This window comes from Rosa rugosa, chromosome 2, assembly GCF_958449725.1.
Source record: "Rosa rugosa chromosome 2, drRosRugo1.1, whole genome shotgun sequence".
In the NCBI taxonomy this organism is placed as follows: Eukaryota; Viridiplantae; Streptophyta; class Magnoliopsida; order Rosales; family Rosaceae; genus Rosa; species Rosa rugosa.
This window is the reverse complement of record NC_084821.1, coordinates 59,118,958-59,138,726: the sequence shown is the minus strand read 5'-3', so window position 1 is coordinate 59,138,726 and position 19,769 is coordinate 59,118,958. Positions and strand designations below refer to the sequence as shown.

At 38.3% G+C, this 19,769-nt stretch overlaps 1 long non-coding RNA gene across 3 annotated transcripts; it reads left to right on the top strand.

Annotated features, from left to right (window-relative positions):
• Positions 1-4,358: 4,358 nt before the first annotated feature.
• LOC133727922 (uncharacterized) lies at positions 4,359-7,427 on the top strand. Of its 3 annotated transcripts, none has more exons than XR_009855438.1 (6): positions 4,359-4,730; positions 5,653-5,691; positions 6,014-6,055; positions 6,149-6,257; positions 6,409-6,487; positions 7,061-7,427. It is a non-coding gene; the product is annotated as an uncharacterized LOC133727922 (long non-coding RNA). The 3 variants fall into 3 exon arrangements; XR_009855437.1 differs by having other exon boundaries at positions 5,653-5,783; XR_009855436.1 differs by lacking the exon at positions 4,359-4,730 and having other exon boundaries at positions 5,559-5,691.
• Positions 7,428-19,769: the final 12,342 nt, after the last annotated feature.

Sequence of the window (19,769 nt, the reverse complement as noted above, 5' to 3'; positions counted from 1 at the left end):
AGAAGGAATCCATCTATGCCAGAGGAAGTATGTTCTTGACTTGCTAACAGAGACAGGTTTGTTGGATTGCAGACCTATTGATACTCCTATTGAGCAGAACCATTGTTTAGCTGAGTATCCAGATCAGGTACCTACTGATTGAGCTCGCTATAAGAGGTTAGTTGGGCGCTTGATTTATTTGGCTCATACTAGACCAGACGTTGCATATGCAGTGAGTGTGGTGAGTCAGTTCATGCATAATCCGAGTGAGAGTCACATGGATGCTGTTATACGAATTTTGAAGTACTTGAAGTCAGCTCCAGGAAGGGGAGTACTGTTTTCTAAACACAACAACATTCTTGAGGTTTGTGGCTTCACAGATGCAGATTGGGCTGGAAATATCACAGACAGGAGGTCGACATCAGGTTACTTTACCCTTGTGGGAGGTAATTTGGTTACATGGAAGAGTAAGAAATAGAAAGTTGTGGCACGTTCTAGTGCTGAGGCCGAGTATAGAGGTATGGCTCACGGAGTGTGTGAATTGTTGTGGCTGAGAAATCTGTTGCGTGATCTGGGTTTCAAACTCAAAAATTCCATGCAATTGTATTGTGACAACAAGGTAGCTATTGACATATCACAGAATCCAGTACAGCATGATCGTACTAAGCATGTGGAGGTTGATCGTCACTTTATAAAGGAGAAGCTAGATGCCAAAATTATTAGCTTTCCTTTTGTTCCAACTGAAGAGCAACTTGCAGATGTACTTACCACATGAGTTTCCAGGAAGGCGTTTTATGACTCACTAAGCAAGTTGGGCATGATTGATGTATATGCGCCAACTTGAGGGGGAGTGTTAGTGTGAGTCATCGTTCCCTATTAGGAATAGACTACAAGAGAATATATTGTTGTAATTACTTACCTTGTATATGTTGTGTAGTACAGTAGTACACAATAGTTGTAGTACGTTGTAGTACGATTGTAATCTGTTTATATACACAACAGAATGGGTGTAATGATATATCAGAAAATTCATTCTCTCAATTGTGTCTTATTTGACTTATATGAATATGTATTAGTCCATTAACGCAACATAAAATTTACTTTAGGATTAAATACTTGTTACTCCTCAAACTTTTCCCTGAAAAACAGTTTAGTCCCTCGCCTTTCAAATTAAACTGGATAGTCCTTATTCTCTTTAATTCTCACACAACAGGTCCAAAACAGGTCTAAAATGACTATTATACCCCTGAGATCCTTTTTTTTATTTTTTTTTTCTCTTTTTTAAATTTCTCTTTTTTTTTTTTCTGGTTCTCTCTCTCTCTCTCTCTCTCCTCTCTATCTCTCTTTGGGATTCAGGATCCTCTGCCATGGCCTTCATGACAAGACCCACAAATGCTCCAACTACTCCTGCAACTCATCTTCTTCATGTCTCCTTCTTGATTTTATCTCCTTCACATGAAAATCAAGCAATTAAGTTGCTAGGTTTCAATTTGACAGAAAATTTTGAGGAGAGAGAAAGTGGAACTGAGATTTTCTCTCTCCTCCATGACTGGTCTCTCACACTACCATGCAGCTCACCTCCACCACTACTGTACTCACCGGCCTCCGAAGAGTCTGGTCCTTCCTCCGCATCATCCAGCGACACCGGAAAATGGTCCACACGCCAACACGCAGGTACCTAGAATTTTCTCTGGGCGCCCAAACCTTCTTCTTCGTGGAGACTCATCACCTGCAACAATACAATCGCTGCAACTCTTCTCTTGCCCGATTACACTTCACCACTCGTACTCCCTCACTCCTTTTACATCTGTCTCAGACCCAAAAATTTCCATGGGTTCATCGAATTCATATCAAGGAAAGACACAGCAGAGAGAGAAAACTCGAGGAGAGAGAGGGCGTATTTGGAATCCACCTACCCTATTCTCGATCAACCATGGCTCAAAACCGTGGCAATGCTTCGGTGGCGGAGCAAGTGTGGGCCGCAAGTGGAGGACACGGACTGGAGATAGGCCTAGGTGACTCGCTTGACGAGGCGGCTACAGATGGAGATCTCGTAGCCGGAGTTGGTGGTTAAGTTGGGCATCGGGGACTGGACCGCCACTAAGGAGGAGGAGGAGGAGGGGAGGAGGTCCTTGAGTGAGGTGTAGGAATCGTCACAGAAGCTCCAGGTCGAGCTCCGGCGGCCGATGGCGTGGCGTCACAGCGCCGTTTTCGGTTGGGAAACTGCAGTTCTGGCGGGGCTTATTGGTGGGAGTGGTGGAGGATGAGGAGGAGGAGAGGTGGCTGATCTTAGTGGGGACGACGACGGAGGTGGATCGAGTGGATAAACTCGAGGTCATATACGAACTTGGAGAGGGAGAGAGAGAGGGAGAAAGAGAGAACCAGAAAAAAAAAAAAGAAAAAAAAAAGAGAGAAATTTAAAAAAGAGAAAGAAAAAAATTTAAAAAAAGGATCTCAGGGGTATAATAGTCATTTTAAACCTGTTTTGGACATGTTGTGTGAGAATTAAAGAGAATAAAGACTATCCAGTTTAATTTGAAAGGCGAGGGACTAAACTGTTTTTCAGAGAAAAGTTTGAGGAGTAACAAGTATTTAATCCTTTACTTTATAATAGTTTGTAAAGTTTCAAACTTTTTAATTCATTATCAATTAGTTTTGCTCTTTGATACATAGATTTCTTCATTACATCAGATTGTTTTGTACAACAAACGTTATTGATCAAACAATTAAAAATGATAGCATTATTTGAATGGGCTAGAACTCGAGTCAGAAGCATTTCTATCTTCCCGGACACATGCATTAATACTACAATCATCTAGTTATAATTTGAAGAAGAAAAATAAAATTCAATCATAGATACTAGCTTTTCAACCCCCAAAGAAAATAAAAATGATCATGTTTCATTTTGTACTCTCATTAGGTAATTATAGTAACATAAGATCACAACAACAGTTAGAAGATTAATTAGTAGAATCAGCATTTTTAATAAGACTAGATCTTCTAAGAATTGTTATACACAGGATGTGAGCATATTTAATCTTAACTTGTTTATTAATTTAACTGAAGCATGCATGCTTGACTTGTGAATCTCCACTACTAGAATTATGTTATTAGACATCGCATGTTTTAAATCGGTCAGACTTGCCCACGATGTAAAAAAGTAATCTAACATCGTTTTACGAAAATACCGATTTAAATGTATATCATTAACATCAGTTCTTAAAATGACCGGTGTTAAAAGTTTTGTTTGAAAATTTGCGGGAACCTATTTTTGCAAAAAGCGTTAAGTATTTTCAATGAAATGAAGAAGCGGGGACTAAAACTCAAAACTTTCGTACTTAGAAAAAAAATTGCACCCAACCCCAAAACTGAAACAGAAAACCCTAACGTTAGTCTCGCGCGACACCTTCATTCTGAGCTTTCATTCCCTCCAACACCTGAAACGTTTTTCACTTTCTCTGAAACTTTCGAACCCTAATGACTCTCACTCCTTCCAAATCCTATCTCTCTCCCTCCCTCTCTCCCCCTCCCTCAAACCCAAGCCCCCCCCCCCCCCCCCCCGACTCTCACTTTCTCTCTCTATAAACTATGGAGAATATGTTGAACAAGCTACGGACCAACCCCAAAATCAATGAAGATTTCGACAGTGGTAGCTTTCCCGGCGGCGTCATCACTCTCGCCTCCTCCATCGTTATGCTTCTGCTCTTCTTCGAGGTCATACCACAGCATCCCTTATTCCTCTTTTCCCTTTGTTTTCTTCTCTCTCTCTCTAATCAAAAAGGGGTTCTGAAAAGCGTCGAGCCTTCCTCATCGCCTCCGACTCTCCGATCCCTCTTCGACTTGGTTTATGAGGTACCTTTTCTTTCTCTGCATTTGCTTTGCGATCTCTTTGCCTTTGCTTCCTTTTCTCTTATGTAAAGTTTGCTTCTTTTGATTACATGTTATTGGGTCACAGATCTGGTCCTTTATCTAATTGGATTCTTTCAACTCTTATTAAGACTGTTGCTCACTCTGCTTAAGATCTTCAATCTCTACAAAGTTTCTGTATCCTGTGCTTATCATGTTCTTTTAACTTATGATTCGGTTTTCCCCCTCAAAATATGAAACTAATTCGTAATGCTCGTTGTTGTTTATAGGTGTAAAGGAGTTTGAGGCAAGGTGGATTGGATGGGCAGGGGTAAATGTGGCAGATGATATTGGACAGAGGGCACTTACTAAAGCTCTAGCTGAAAAGGTTCAAATTCTGTACATGGATTTTTATTTCTCTATTCATAGACATAGATCCAACTCTTTTTCACTAATTGCGAGGTGATTGTGCTTGAACATTGTAACACACTGTTTCACTCGTACTGTTGGTTGTAGAAGTGTATCCTCGTCTTCCTTGATGAGGAGATTGTTCATCAATATTACAATGGCTATTGCAACAATATTTTGTGGCCCCTTTTCCATTACCTTGGGCTTCCACAAGAAGATCGACTTGCTACCACTCGGAGTTTCCAGTCGCAGTTTTCTGCATATAAGAAGGCAAATCAAATGTTTGCAGATGTAGTTAATGAGCACTATGAAGAGGGTGATGTTGTTTGGTGCCATGACTACCATCTTATGTTTCTTCCAAAATGCTTGAAGGAATATAACAACAAAATGAAAGTCGGCTGGTTTCTCCACACTCCCTTTCCTTCCTCTAAAATTCATAGGACACTGCCATCACGATCAGAGCTCCTGCGCTCAGTTCTTGCAGCTGATTTAGTTGGGTAAGTATTGGTTACATTCTGCTCAATATGATTTACTTTGCTTAAGATAGTTGATACAGAGTGCCGCTTGGCAGCTGGCATATCCTTTGATTTCTCAAGCTTGGTAATCTGTGAATATACATTGGGAAAGTATTTCATGTTTCCACTAGCATAATGTGCATACTATCTATATTAACTGCCAAAATCACTATCAGTGTTGGGGATTATGCCATCTGTCAAGAATATCAACAAATAACTGATAACTCTGTTGCAAGGCTTTGATCCTATCTGACCATCATGCTTGATGCATAATATTAACGTTCAGCCATGATAATTGTTTGCTCTTAATGTGCTCAAACTATATTCTATTGCCACATAATTTTCTATTACTGACCATGATATGTGGGCATCACATGGCTAGAAGCCCCTAATTATATTATTCAACATGTTCTTATTTTCTTTTTTTTAATCAAGTAAACTAATACTGTTGTTTCTCTCTCAAATAATGTTATGATTTATGAAAATATGGAATAACCATCGATGAGTGGTAACCTGTAATAGGTTCTGTACTGTTATATTGTCAATCCATTTTTGTTTCATCACATTATGAAATGAGTTTCAAGGCAGATATTTTCTGCCCTATTTCAATGACCAAAATGAAGAAGCAATAATTAGCATCCAATGACTAGGAAAGGAATTTCTGTTGTTGACTGCACAAGTTAACAATTAAGTCATTAATTAATTAAGTTAACAATCAAAATTTGGAGGGAAATTTTGATTGTTTCTCTTGATGGGTTTTGCTTGTATCAGATTATTGGTTCAATTTATTGATCTTATCTTGCTGTATCCTATCTAATTTAGCTCTTTGAAGTCGTATTATATGGTCATCACACAAGTTTTTGTTTGAAGTCGTATTGGTTACTAATTAAGTGATTCTTTGCAGATGACAACAGCAATAGCTATTGAAGATGTCCGTAGAGAGGTAAAAATACTGAAAGCATTATCTAGACATAAGAATCTGGTCAGATTTTATGATGCATTTGAGGATGCCAATAATGTCTACATAGTCATGGAGTACGTGTAATTTTTCTTTTAGTCTTATTCCTTCACACCAATTTATAGGAGTCAGCCTTGTTGGGACATCATTTGTATTGTTGTTTATGGTTTAGTTTTATGAACACACACACACACACACACACATATATTAAGCCTAGTCTTAGAACTGAGAAGAATGAACACTTTTGTTGGCAGAAAAACCTGTTTTGAAATTTGATATGATTTTCTCTCATTTCTTTCACTTTCAGGTTGTGTAAAGGTGGAGAACTACTGGATAAAATTTTGTCCAGGTAGATTTATATTCTTTATATTGAAACTTGTGGTTGGGCACTTTCAGATTTATGATTTCAGTTTCATTTATTCTCAGTAACTCCTTGTGGCAGGGGTGGAAGATACACAGAAGAAGATGCTAAAGTTATTGTTGTGCAAATTTTAAGTGTTATTGCCTATTGTCATCTTCAAGATGTTGTGCATTGAGATCTAAAGCCAGAGGTACAACTACATTCAGAGTTTCTACTTTCCACTACTTTCTTGTATTTTGATGGAATAGTATTGAAAGTCCCCTCCACATGTAGTTTGTTTACATCTTCAGTTCTCGTCCGAACCTATTACCAATAACTCTTTTCATATGACTGCTTGGCAGAATTTTCTTTTTGCCACAAGAGAAGAGGATGCTTCAGTGAAGGTTATTGATTTTGGTCTCTCCGATTTTATAAGGCCTGGTAATGCTTCCACATACTATTTTTCTTGGCTTCAAGAATGTGTTACTGCACTTTGATTCATGCCTTGGACTTCTTTTGTAATAGGCTAATAGCTTCTTCCAATATGTATTGAAAATCATAGTTGTTTTGAGAATGAATATACACAAGGGAGACATGAGCATTTGAGGATCACATGGTTCTGTCTTCAGATCGGGAAAAAAATGGCATTAGTTAAGTCTTCCACTTAAGAAATGGGGACCAGCTAGCTTGTTATGTCTAGTATGTCTTGTCAATTACATAGCAATGATATTTGTAGACCTGATATATAGTAAGTAAATTATATAAACTTCTAGAGAGAGATATATCTATTTGAGTAAAATAATAAGGGATGTTGATTGGACTTTGGGTTTGGTATAAGCACAAGGCTGAGAAAGAAAAAAGAACAAAGAAAACAATTAATCACAAGGTCGTAAGAACTTACATCCTTCTTTGTTTGCAGTGTGTTAAAATTACTTATGTATTGATTGTTCATCTTATATTTTGTCCTCTTTTACACTTGGCACATGATTTTGACAAAATACTTTATATTTCCAGAAAATATGAGGAGATCTGTGCACCCCTGGTTGAAGAATTTTGTTACATTACTTATAGGGTCCCTTATTGATAACACATGTTTTAAGGAAAGAGGTAAGACTTTATCCTACTTTGAGTGAACTGTGGGATTTTACCCAATGATTGTGACTTATATGTTGTTTTATACATTTCTAGTGGGCAGTAAAAGCGCGCAAATCATATAGCCAAATTGATATTGACGAGGTGTGCATTGAAGTGGCTGATTCTATACAGAGTTTGGTGTAAGACTTTTGGCTTCCATGATTTTGAGTAAGGCTAGTTTTTGCTTTGAAGCAAAGTTTGGTGTAGAACGTACTTTTGTAGTTGGTTGCTAATATGTTTCTAAGCTAGCCTTAGGTTTTGGGTTTTATTTTGTGAATTAAGTTGAATCATGAATTTGGAAAGAAAATTAATGGAAAGCTCCAATTTTTGGGTGATGAGAAATGTATTTCTTTTTCCAGCAACTAGATGAAATCGATGTCCTATGATTATCAATATATCGAATTGTAACTCAAAACCGATGAAATCAAAACTACTGCACATCGATTTCTCGAATTCTAATCACCAAACAGTAATCTATTATGAACATACAAATCACCTACCATGGAGCAAACCGATGTGTGGTCAAAAGGTGAACATCGGTTTTGGAAAGCAAAAACGATGTCTTCAATGAACTAACACATCAGTTTGAATAAAAATAGCCGACGTACATAATACCATTGAACATCGGTTTACTTAATTGGAAACGATGTTCTGTCTTAAAGGAAACATCATTTCTGAATAAAAAAACGATGTAGAATAAAGATGCAGACATCGTTCCTAGGAAAATAATGTGGCAACTTACACGTAAAAATGGCCACGAACAAACAATACTCATGGGAACTGATGTCTACAAGTGTACTGGACATCGCTTCTGGAATAGAAATCGATGCAAATGTTCAAGTAGGTATTGTTCGACATATATTTTTTTAAGCATAAAATGTGAAAATATGAAGAATTAGACATACCTAACATACAAAAATATGATGATTATAACGATTATACATCGATTTGTTTTTTAGAATCGATGTTGGTTGTTGTCTGGGACATCGGTTGAAAACGTGCTTATACTGATGTCTATACTTTTCTCTACACCCACTAAGACATCGGTCGAAAATTAGTTTAACATCGGTCTAGAACCGATGTCTATGAACAAAATTCTAGTAGTGCTCACCTAAGAACTACTGCACCTCGATCAACCTTTTAACCTTTTGCAATGTTATATCGAAGATCTCAACTAGAACTTCAGTTTGATCCTCGTCTTGCAGGGATTTTGTCACTCGTTTTTGTTTTTGGTAAGAATTATGGTAGAACTTCAACAAATCTTAAGATAAGATGCATAGGATAAGATGATAAAGTTTTAATAGTGATTAAGCTCTAAACTCTAAACGGATTAGAGGCTTGAGAACAGGGCCGTCCCGTAACAAAGTGAGGCCTAAGGAAAAATTTAGAGAGACCATCCTAATAATTTTTTTCATTGAGAAAAAAAAAATGTCAACAAAGTAAAGTTCAAACTAAAACATAGCAAATTATATAAACAAAATAAAACAATGTCAATAAAGAACAATAGAACCTGATTTTTAACTACAAAATTTTGGACTTCAAGCCTTGACGGTTTGTTACAATTGTATCAACTATCTGAATTCTGATTACGAAATTATAACAGAGGATGAAATTCAGAATTGAGTGAAAGGAAGAGAAAGATTGCTTCTATGCATCTGTGAGAGTCTGTCAATGGCTTAAATAGACATAAAAGGAAGAAATGTTACCGTTTATCTTTGAAAGAATTAGCGGGGAATCAAAAATTCATGTTTCAGCCACCAATGTTTCATTTTTGCCCAAATTTGTGAAAGTGAGAGCAAAACTTTTGGTTATCTTCTTTTGTAATCCTAGAGTGATGGAGAAAGAGAAAAGCTTGGGGTGTTTAACTTACAAATACAAAAGAAAAAGAGGAAATTTTGAGGCCTCACGGAGTTATGGGTTTGATTTCATCGGCCTCGGCATCATCTTCTACAGATTGCAGTTCTGCATTTTTTTTAAATATATATACACACACATTTTGAGATGGAGGCCTTCCCCAAACTGAGGCCCAAGGCCACTGCCTTGGTTGCCTTGGTCAAGGGACGGCTCTGCTTGAGAATACGAAATTGTTTTCTTTACTCTATTTTCGTGAGTGCACAGTAAAAATTATTCCTTTGAGAAATAAAAACTGAAAAAAGAAGGGGCAAGTGGACATGGAGGTATTAGAATGGTAATAAGGGATCATCTGGGTAATTGCATTGCTGTTATGGTTAGACCTTTTTTTAGGGCTGTCACTCGGTCGGTTCGAATCGGTTATAGGTATTACCAACTTCAAAACCAAAGCTTTCGGTTTCAAAATTGAGCTACCAATTACCAATCAAAATTTTCGGTTTTTAATCATAACTACCAAATTCGGTATTTCGGTACGTTTTCGGTATTACCAACTTTAGAACAACTAATTCTTTTTAATTAAAATTAGTACGAACAAAACTAGGTTCTTCAATTTTATAGTGGTAAACTTTGTACTCATCTCCTAATTATAGCTTTCTTTTGTATATATGACATCAAGTTTGAGTCATTTTCAATAAAACTAGGTTATTTAACCATCTTTGACTAGGTTACTTAAAATACATGTACTATTAATGTAGTATATGTAATAATGTTCATACTATTATGAAAAATTTTATGTTTATTTCTTAATATACATGTATGTGTATTGAAAACCATAGTATATAAAACTAATATTTAGATAATCGGTAGATTCGGTATTTACCAAAACCAAACCAACTTTTTCGGTAATTTTCGATTTCGGTTTTACCGGTTTCGGTTACCAAAAAGTCAGTTTACCAAACCAAGTAGCAGCCCTACCTTTTTTGCTTGTACGTACACTCGGCTTTAAGTTTGGAGGCAGAGGCAGAGGGAGAGGCATGTAAAGCTGATTTAATGTTTGGTACTAAGGTTGGATGAACATGGAGATGTAATGCAACTGCATGCACCCTTGATCGCTGCCCTAGCTAGTAGCTAGGGATGAAATTGATTCCTCTGAGGTTGGTTGAATTGTGGATGATTATAAATTGTATATGAGGGCTTTCTAATTAATCTATCTAAGTTTGATACATCAATTGTGAAGCAAATAATGTGGCTAATGAGTTAGCTCATCTTGTTAAATGTGGTTCTATTAATGATATTGTGAAGCAAATAATGTGGCTAATGAGTTAGCTCATCTTGTTAAATGTGGTTCTATTAATGATATTTGGTTAGATGAAACTCTTACAATTATTTAAGACTTAAGACGTTCTTTATAAGTATAAAGAATCATTGCAATCAATCTAATGAAACTCGGATGCAGTGCACAATAACAATACATGAGAATAAGATAATGCACAACCACCAGATCAAATGGGGGCACGGAATAATCAAATCACAAATATATTTTTCAAAGGGTTCTTGACCAAAAGCACCAAAATAAGGCAAAGTTATCTCATTTACCCCAGCAACAGAATTTTAATCCCACCTACACAATTTCACATCAAATGACCATTTTGCCCTAAGCCTAATTATTAAACTACAACATTGCTACTCCCTTTCCTCTCTCTCTCTCCTCTCTCCTCTCTCCAGACGACCTCTCTCTCTCTCTTCACTCTCGCACTATGCCGGCAGCTCTCTCTCTTCCTCAGCACGACGCCGGCACTGCCACGCCATGGAGGCTCCGGACTTGGAGGAAGAGATCGGAGCTTTCTCCAGTTGCGGCGAAGACACTCGACGGCAAGGTCCAGCCGCGATTCGGACTCCGATCGACAAGGCCCAGCTCCGATTCAGATTCGATTCAGATTCCGGTCCGATCCGGATTGACTATGCCTCCAATTCCGATCCGATTCTGATTCCGGTCCGATCCCGATCGACTATGCCTCCAATTCCATTCAGATTCACGATGGAGGCTCCGAGGTGGTAAGAAATCGGCAGCGTCGTGGTTCAAGTCTCACGATTGAACTGTTCGAAATTCGATTGGGTGCCAAGAGCTTTTCTCTGGGTGCCCATATCAATTTCTAGTTTTTTTTTTTTTAAGTAACGGGACAGAATGAAAGAAAAAGAAAGTTTTGAATGTCTATTGCCCCCTAATAGACGTCTATTACCCCTCTATTATTGGGGGGGCAATAGACGTCTATTAGGGGGCAATAGACGTTTTGAATTGATGTAATCTCCTCGTTTTTTTTCTTTAATTAAAGTTTTATTTGTGTAGTTTTAGGAAGATTAATTACCATTTTGGTAATCTAAACGTCTATTGGGGGGCAATGTCTAGTCTACTGGGGGGCAATACATGGCTGATAGTCGTCTATTGGGGGGCAATACATGGCTGATAGTCGTCTATTGGGGGACAATAGACGTTTATTGGGGGGCAATAGATGTCTATTAGGGGCAAAAAAAAACTTTCCGGTAGGATTTTCAGCAATTTCTGGTGGGCGGCAACCGGTGACCGGAATCAGGCGAAAGTTGGCGGAAAGAATCCCTTAGAGTGTATTGGGTAAGAGGGAATTAAAAAAACTTAATGGGGTAAGGGAGAAAAAAATCCCTAGAAATGGGGTAAATGGACAAAACCCCTTTTTCAAAACATAAAAAAGACCGAATGATCGATGTATCCTTTTTTACTCTAATAAGTCTCTATTGATAATAATGATTCATTACTATTGATTGTGTCCATCTATGTGCATGTAAGAGATCGATCAGTTGGAGGTTGGGAGTGACAAATGCCACTAAACATTAACAATGTCTACTAGATAAAACACTCTACCAAATCAATTCACCTCATGTGTGTTTTTACCAAATACGAAGAATTGTTATGAGCACATGCACATGTAATGCGCATGTCGAATTTTGGATGCTTCAACACAAATTTTAGTTTGGTGAACTTTCCTAGAAAATTATATTGAGGATAATTAAGTTCACATGATTGCATTTGTAAAGTAATGAAATTCAAAGTGCTAGAAGGAGCTAGTGAGTAAAAGCCAAGAAAACCCTCTACAAAAAGTAATCATTTTGTTCAACTAATAGTTCAATAATAATGCAAATAATTTCATAATCCTTAGATAAATTGTCTGCAGTTTTGCAATTCCAACATAACCAATTACGAGCGAGCAGAAAACATTTCAACTGGGAGAAGTGATATATAATTATATATCCACAATTATTATAATGTCCAACAAATTCTAAGACTTTTCTTACTTCTAGAAGGTCACTGTCCTCCTCTAATTAATCGATATCTTTTGACTTGATTAACATAAATGTTAAAGGCACATATATTTAATCTTGTAGTTGATACTGAACATAATCTTATTTTAACAACTATGTTGGTACGTGAATCCGGACGGGAGCAATAGAGCGGAAGAAAGACTTGACTTGACTCTCGCTCGGTATCCCTCGATGAACCTACAACAAAGGAAGTCATTAAGGCCCAGTTTGGCCCCGAGGTCTAAGCAGCTTAAGCTGCTTATTCAGTAATTTCAGTTGGATGAGGTGTTTGGTAAAACAAGAGATTATGGATTATAATTCAATCTCTCACTTCCCAATGTTATAATCCACAAGTTGCAAAAGTGATGCTTCTAGATTAACAGATTTCAGAAGTTGAGATCATTTACCTATATTGCCCTCATCTATATTCCAGCCCCGAACTCAGTTTCCCAACACTGCTGAAACTGGTTTGAAGATGGACTAAGGATTCGATGCCTACAACCCAGCAAGTTCGTGACTTCCAACTTCAATCGTGGTCAGCTTTCTTCTACAGATCGATACAACGAAGCCAGGTTTAAGCCGAGAAGAGCCGGAAAAGTCGCCTGCGTCGAGGAACCGCGACGGAGCCGAGAATTCCCAAAAACGAAAATCATCAGAACCTAATTGAATTCAGAAACTAATCACACAGGCATGTAGACCATGACGAGAAGATGAGGTTTCATACCACATGCAAGCCAATCGGTGGCGGGAGTCGCCGGAATTCGCTGAAACTCATCGGAGCAGTCAGACCTTCTCACCGTCGATTCTTCTTCGTCGTCCGGTGCATGGACGATCAAAGACCACAGGCGTGACAGGTACGAGGAGACGAAGAGGATGGTGCCCGTGTGCCGTTGTGGGGTGGCCGGAGGTGAAAGTTCCGGTCGGCGGCCTCTTTTCGGGTCAGAAACTCCAAGCTCCCTCTCCCGAGCTTTCTGGGCCAATCTGGTCTGTTTCCTTTCCTTTTAAAGCCAAATCAACGAACCAGATTGGATGGTGGAGGAAATTGACGGCTCATATCGCGCCACTTGATTTCTATTTCCTTAAATAAATTTTTAAAACCCCAGAACTTCGGAAAGTCACGATAAATGGTCCGGGTATCCGAAAAATTCTCTGAAAATTTCCCAAAACTTCAGAAAGTCACGATAACTGAATGAGTAGAGTATAACTTATAAAGACAATAAATGTTATTATTTCTAAAAATATATATAAGTAACACCATTTTAACATTATGTCCTTTTTGGTCATTTTCTAAACTCACAGTACTTTTATACTAAAGTTTACCAAACACTTAAAACACTGCTTTTGTACTCACAACACTTTTAAAAGCACAGTTTACCAAACACTTAGCTACTTAATTTCACAGCTGATTATTCTCACAGCACAGTTAAAGCTGATTTTAAATTAATCACCTCGGGGCCAAACTCGCCCTAAGAGGAAGTCCGGAAGGTTCCGAACTTCTCTCCTCCGACGCTCAACTTAGACATGAGAATAAACCGGAAGCCACACTATGAATTGGTGAGAATCAAAGTATATTAAGCATCAATTTTTTATACGTGCCACCATTATATGAATAAATTCTCGTATTAATTTTCTCAATTATCTCAAAGGTGCAAATGAAGTGAAAATTATCTTTTCCTTTCAAAAAAAAAAATGAAGTGAAAATTTGTCAGAATGAAATAAATATTTGCGTAAATATAGATTGAGGTCATGATAAAGTTTCAGTGCAATACCTAACATCATGCCAATGTACATGATGATTCAACTAAATACATTTGGTGTGGTATCACCTTTTCTTTAATTTTAATAAATAGATGATTAGATTATATTAGTTACTCTGTAACAAAATAGGCTTCCTTTCCTCCACGGAAAGAGAGGGGGCTGTTAAATCTGGAAACCCACCCCCAATCCCTCTATTGAACTTTATTAATTGAGGAAAGCTCTATTGAACTTTATTAAATTGAGGAAAGAAATATAAGTAAGGGAAAGGGAAGTTAATTAACCAAAACCTTCATGCGACAAAAGGACCTCCCAAAACCAAAAGAGGGAAAACAATTTAGAGAGCATAGTTGAACTTGAACTAAAAGAGCGCCACATAGACTAGATAGTATTGCTTTTGAGGCTAGAGATAGTTTCTATTGGTACACTAGCACTTCAGATTACATTCTGGATGTATTGCAGATCGGTTGAAACCACCTTGGTTAAGGTTTTCTAATAAAGTTATTTCTTTGATTAAAAAAAAAAACTAAATAGCGCCAAATGTAAATAACATAAGTGATTAGAGTGTTCACATGCTAATAAATTTTCAAAATTTGCTTATTCATACAAATTTTAAAGAAAATGAAATTCACACTCCCAAACTTGTAATCCATAATTCCACACTCATTCTTTCTTCTTTTAATATGAAATTCACACTCTTAAATATTTGTCTTCGCTAAAAGACAAAATTTAAGATACTAAATAAGGAAACATAGAGTATGGATTGTAAAATAAAGAATGTGAATTTCAGATTTTCAGTCCCTAATTTTAACTAGATAGACACTTAAACAATTTTTTGCCATTTTGTGAAGGCCGATTTCTGGCACACAACACCCACCCATAATTCCAAAAAGAAAGAGGTCCACACATCCAAAAGTGCCCTCCTATTTAAAATTCTAATAAAAAGTCCATCTTAAATAACTATTGATAAAGGATCCTAAATAACTACACTTTGATTAAGCATGCAAATTAGCTTGCCTATTTTTTATTTTTTTATTTTTGAATAAAGTCAAATCGACTTGTTATTGATACCCAAGTCATAGTGGCCATTATATACCTTTCCACTATCATCTATAGACAGATAAGAAGTTGTGGTAGTATCACGGTGGTATATAGGGATAGATCCACTATAATGACAATTATCGCTCATTTTAGAAAAGCAAGCTTATAAAGTTATAAACTATGATATCACTGCGTCATAGTAAAAAGACGCAGTACAAACACAAAAAAGTGCATAACTCCCAAAAAAATAGGGAATTATTAGAAAGAAACAACTAACTAATTAGAAGCTTAAAAATCCCAAAAGCAGCAGCTCAAAGCCCAAGGGAAGAGGCACAGCTCAAGGCTCGACAAGATTGGCTTAGCTTAGCTCCAACCTTCACTTCTCTAAGCGAGAGCGTTGCACGCACACCGCGATCTCTGTCACCATGACCACCGCGAGCACACCCACCACCGCCATGACTCAAGGAACACCACCACACCACCGCAACGCAATCACCCAGAAGACAATGAGCCTGTGCACGGGTCCCAAACTCCACCAAATTTGGACCTCCTGTGCAACACACGCCGCCGTTTGATCCCTTGATGCCGCCAATGCTGTCGCGGTCTTTGAAACGATGCCCACAACCCCCTTGCTGTAGAGAAGCTTCAAACTAGACGCTAAGGTCGACCACCCACTGTCAACCTCCAAGCAAAGCCGATCCTATAAACCAAAGGGCAATACGACAACCAACTCTCATTCGGCAGCTACCCAAAGTTAGTGAGGCAAAAGTCAGAGCTGACGACGGCCACCGCCGGACAAGAGATGACACAGATATTTTCTCCCTAGATTAACTTGCCTATACCCAATTATCCAGGTATTTAGTTTCTTAATGCAGTGTACCATAATGCCTCGTTTGGTTCGCTGAATTGAAAAGTTGGGAAGGGAAACTTGATCCTTTCTTGTGTTTGGCACACCCAAGAAAATGAATAACTTTCCTGCATGAAGGGAAAATAGGGGGAAAATGGATCCTCCCACACCCCATAGGATTCATTTTCCTTCATACTTTCCCTGCATTAATTGCACATTAATTGTTTACTCTAAAGATTATTTTAATGGTTGTTATTACCAAATTATCCAATAAACTTTTTATTCTTGAGTTGTTTATGTTTTGATAAATAGAATATTATTGAAAATTTGATGTTATCTACTTTCCTATTCATGCACAAACCAAACATTGGAAAGGAAAGTAAAATACATTTTTCGATTACTTTCCCGGCGTTTCCAAACATTGGTATGAAAAGTAGTGAGAAATTTACTTTCTCATGCTCATGGGAAATACCAAGGAACCAATTTCCTTTCCCGCAACAGACCTAATATTACAGGAGAATAAATAAGATACAATAAATACACAAGCACCAAATAGAAGGGGGAATTGGCTAGCGAGTTTGTAAAATAGTATTCGACTCGAACCCTACTTCTCTCTCTAGCCGTTGTTTTCTACCCTAGCCCCTTCTCTAGCTTTTCAAGAGCGCTCGTCCGGCAGGCCCAGCGACACTGCCGGCTAAGGCTGGGCATATGTCGGGCCGGTTCGGTTTGAAGCCCAAACCGTTTCCGACCCGAAGTAGTCGGTTGGGCCCAATTTCAAACCGACAACCGAATAACAAATGAGTGGGCCGAGTATTCGGTTGGGCCGAATTTTCGGGTCGGCCGGTTCAGTTTCCGGTTGGGCCGAACTTTCAATTTTGGCCCATTTTTCCTTTTAAGTTGCCTTCATTTTTGAACCAATTTGAAGGCCCAAGTTTTACGTCTTTACGTTTTACGGTTTTACCTGCTTTTTTGGCCCAATTTCAAGCCATTTTAAAGCCCAATTTTGTATTTAGCAAAAGTATTAAAAGAACAAACAAATACTATACCAGTTTTCTAACATTGGTATTTTATTTTTTGTTCCAAAGTAAAATTCATGAACTAACTCGTGAGATTCATGAATTGGTATTTTCTCAGCTTAATAGCTCAGATTTGCCGATTATTATTTTCTGAGCTTATTAGCCCAAATTTGCAGACTATTATAAACAATAAATCATTTGATCTGGCCAAGTGCTCCCATTTGGAATCTGTAGGTTAACATCACCATCGCCTATATATTTCTTGCCAAAGGTTTTATTAATTCTCTGCAAAATCAGAAACACTACGTAAATAATCAGTTATAATAATTCCAATCCAACCAAATATGCAAGCAACTAATTTCTCTAACAGAAACCAAAACCTCTCAGATCTAAATAGTTTGTTCTGAACCCATGCAATCTAAAGGGAGGCAGATGCTTACAAACTCATATCTCACCATTACATACTGATCGAATCTAAAGTATCAAAATTGAAAGAGAAATAGTAGATCTATGAACATGAATCTAATCGAATCTATAATAATTTCAATGAATCCAAAACATGAAGTGAAAAGAAAAACTAAAAGAGATCAGATCTATGAACATAAAACTTATGAAAGAATAACAGTATAACAGAGAAGTAACTTTGGATACGAGAGGATGCGGTGGATGACGTAGTGGACGCGGTGGACCTCATGTTGACAGCGTGAGATAGAAAAGGGTGCGAGAAAAAAGGGTGAGAGAGGGCTGAGAGTTTGAGACGTTAGAGAGAAGCGGCGGAGACCGCTAGAGAGAGGGATGAGGTGAGGAAATGAGAAAAGCTTCTAGGGTTGTTAGCTTTTATATAGGTGTTAAGATCGTGTGTGGTAAGGTGCATCTGAAATAAGCCTTACCCACTAAAAATTCGACAGCACATTAAAAAAATATACATATATTTTTAATCCGGGCGGTTCGGTTTTCTCCGGTCGGTTTAAGTGACAAAACCGGGTCCGAACCGAAAAGATCCGGTTCGGTTCGGTAAATGCAGATTTCAGTGTTTTTTGCAAGCGGTTCGGTTACCGAACCGGAATTCCGGTCCGGTTCGGCCGGTTTTTTTAGTCCAAATCGGTTTTTTGCCCACCCCTACTGCCGGCCTTTTGGTCGTGGTGATGTTGCGGTACTGCCGGACGGGTGGTGCCTACAGAGTCGATGGTGGTTCTTGGGTTTCTAGACGGGGAAGAAACCAACTTGTTTTCACCGGCGTTTCATCCCTTTTCGATCCTCTTTGGCAGCGTTGTAGGTTACGACAGAGTTCCAGGGACGGTGGTTGGAGACTGTGGAGGCGTTTGTTGGTATCCAGTAGACGGCGGGATGTATTGGATGGCTGTACCCAATCGGATCGGACCTGGTGGGCATCCAGATTTGGTTACTTGGGTGGCGACGGCGATGGGAGGTGGCTTTCCTAGAAGGGCGGCGACGGGGGTCGTGGTTGCTGCTCGGGCATACATGCTGCAGGGAGTGGAGATGGATTTGGGCCTGGTTGCTCTTGTTGGGCTTCGTTCTTGGGCTAGGTTCTCCTTTGGACCATGATTGAACTACTAGTCTAGCAAATTTTATTTTCTAGTTTTTTCTCTAGGCCTTTTCGGGTGATCTAGTGGGTTTTTTTCCCAATCTAGTTTAGTTTTGCCTGCAAATGGATTTGGCTCTTTGTCGGCTTAATTCTTAGTGTCTCTAGTTGTACACCAATTGAAGTTTTTAGGCGACTAGATTTACTATAAAGGAGAGTTAGGTTGTGAGGATTTGGGTCCTTTTGTTTTTAGGCCCGAATAAGTGAGCTCATGTGTTAGCAATGAAGGTTACCGGTCAATTTGTTTGGCGGCTTGTGCCATCTATGATTTTGGTATGAGACAACTATTGATGTAACGTGCCTTCTGACCATGGATAAGTAATGAAATTATTTATTCCTTAAAAAAAAAGGGGGAATTGGCAAGCAGATATCATTTTCACCAAAAATAAACATGTTGATAATTCCTTCTGTACTCAAAGTCTCTAATGATGCTTGTCGCTTGATAGTAATGATTCTTTACCACATTTTCTGTGTACGAGATCAGTTAGAGGTTGGCCGAAATATACGTGCCACTAAATATTAATACTTAACCAAATCAAAGTCAAATGGAACCACCACATGTGGTCGAGTTGGTAAGAGCCTCCAGGTGTGGAACCCCCACACCCGGGTTCGAATCCTGCCGACGCTTATTGGAGTTAAATCCCAATATATTCTTGGGGAGGAAGCGTTCTGACATGATCCCTCGGCACGGATTAGTCTCTGGGTCTAGGAAGCCTTTGAGGAACCGTGTGATCTCGATCAAAAAAATCAAAGTCAAATGGAATTTATAAAAATCATGGATTGCAAACGAGGCCTCGTTGGAACCTTGACAATTTCAATCCAGTTACATCAAATTGAACATGATAGAACAACTAGCTAAGAATACTACCATGTCATGCAAGTTAAGAACTTTGCAATAACACTACAACCAAATCCTGCTCATCTGCATTACAGTGATGGAAGTGGAACATTAAAATTCTTTTTTGCCCTCTTCAACAAGGTGCCCTTTTAGAGTAAATTTTCATCTTCATCATCAATAGTGAAAAGGAGAAAACAATAGCCTGCTCATCAAATCCCACATTCATGAAATCATAAGAAAAATACAAGAAATGCTCAATTCTTCCAATGCTCATCGTAACCAATACAAAATCGACCAGAATATTA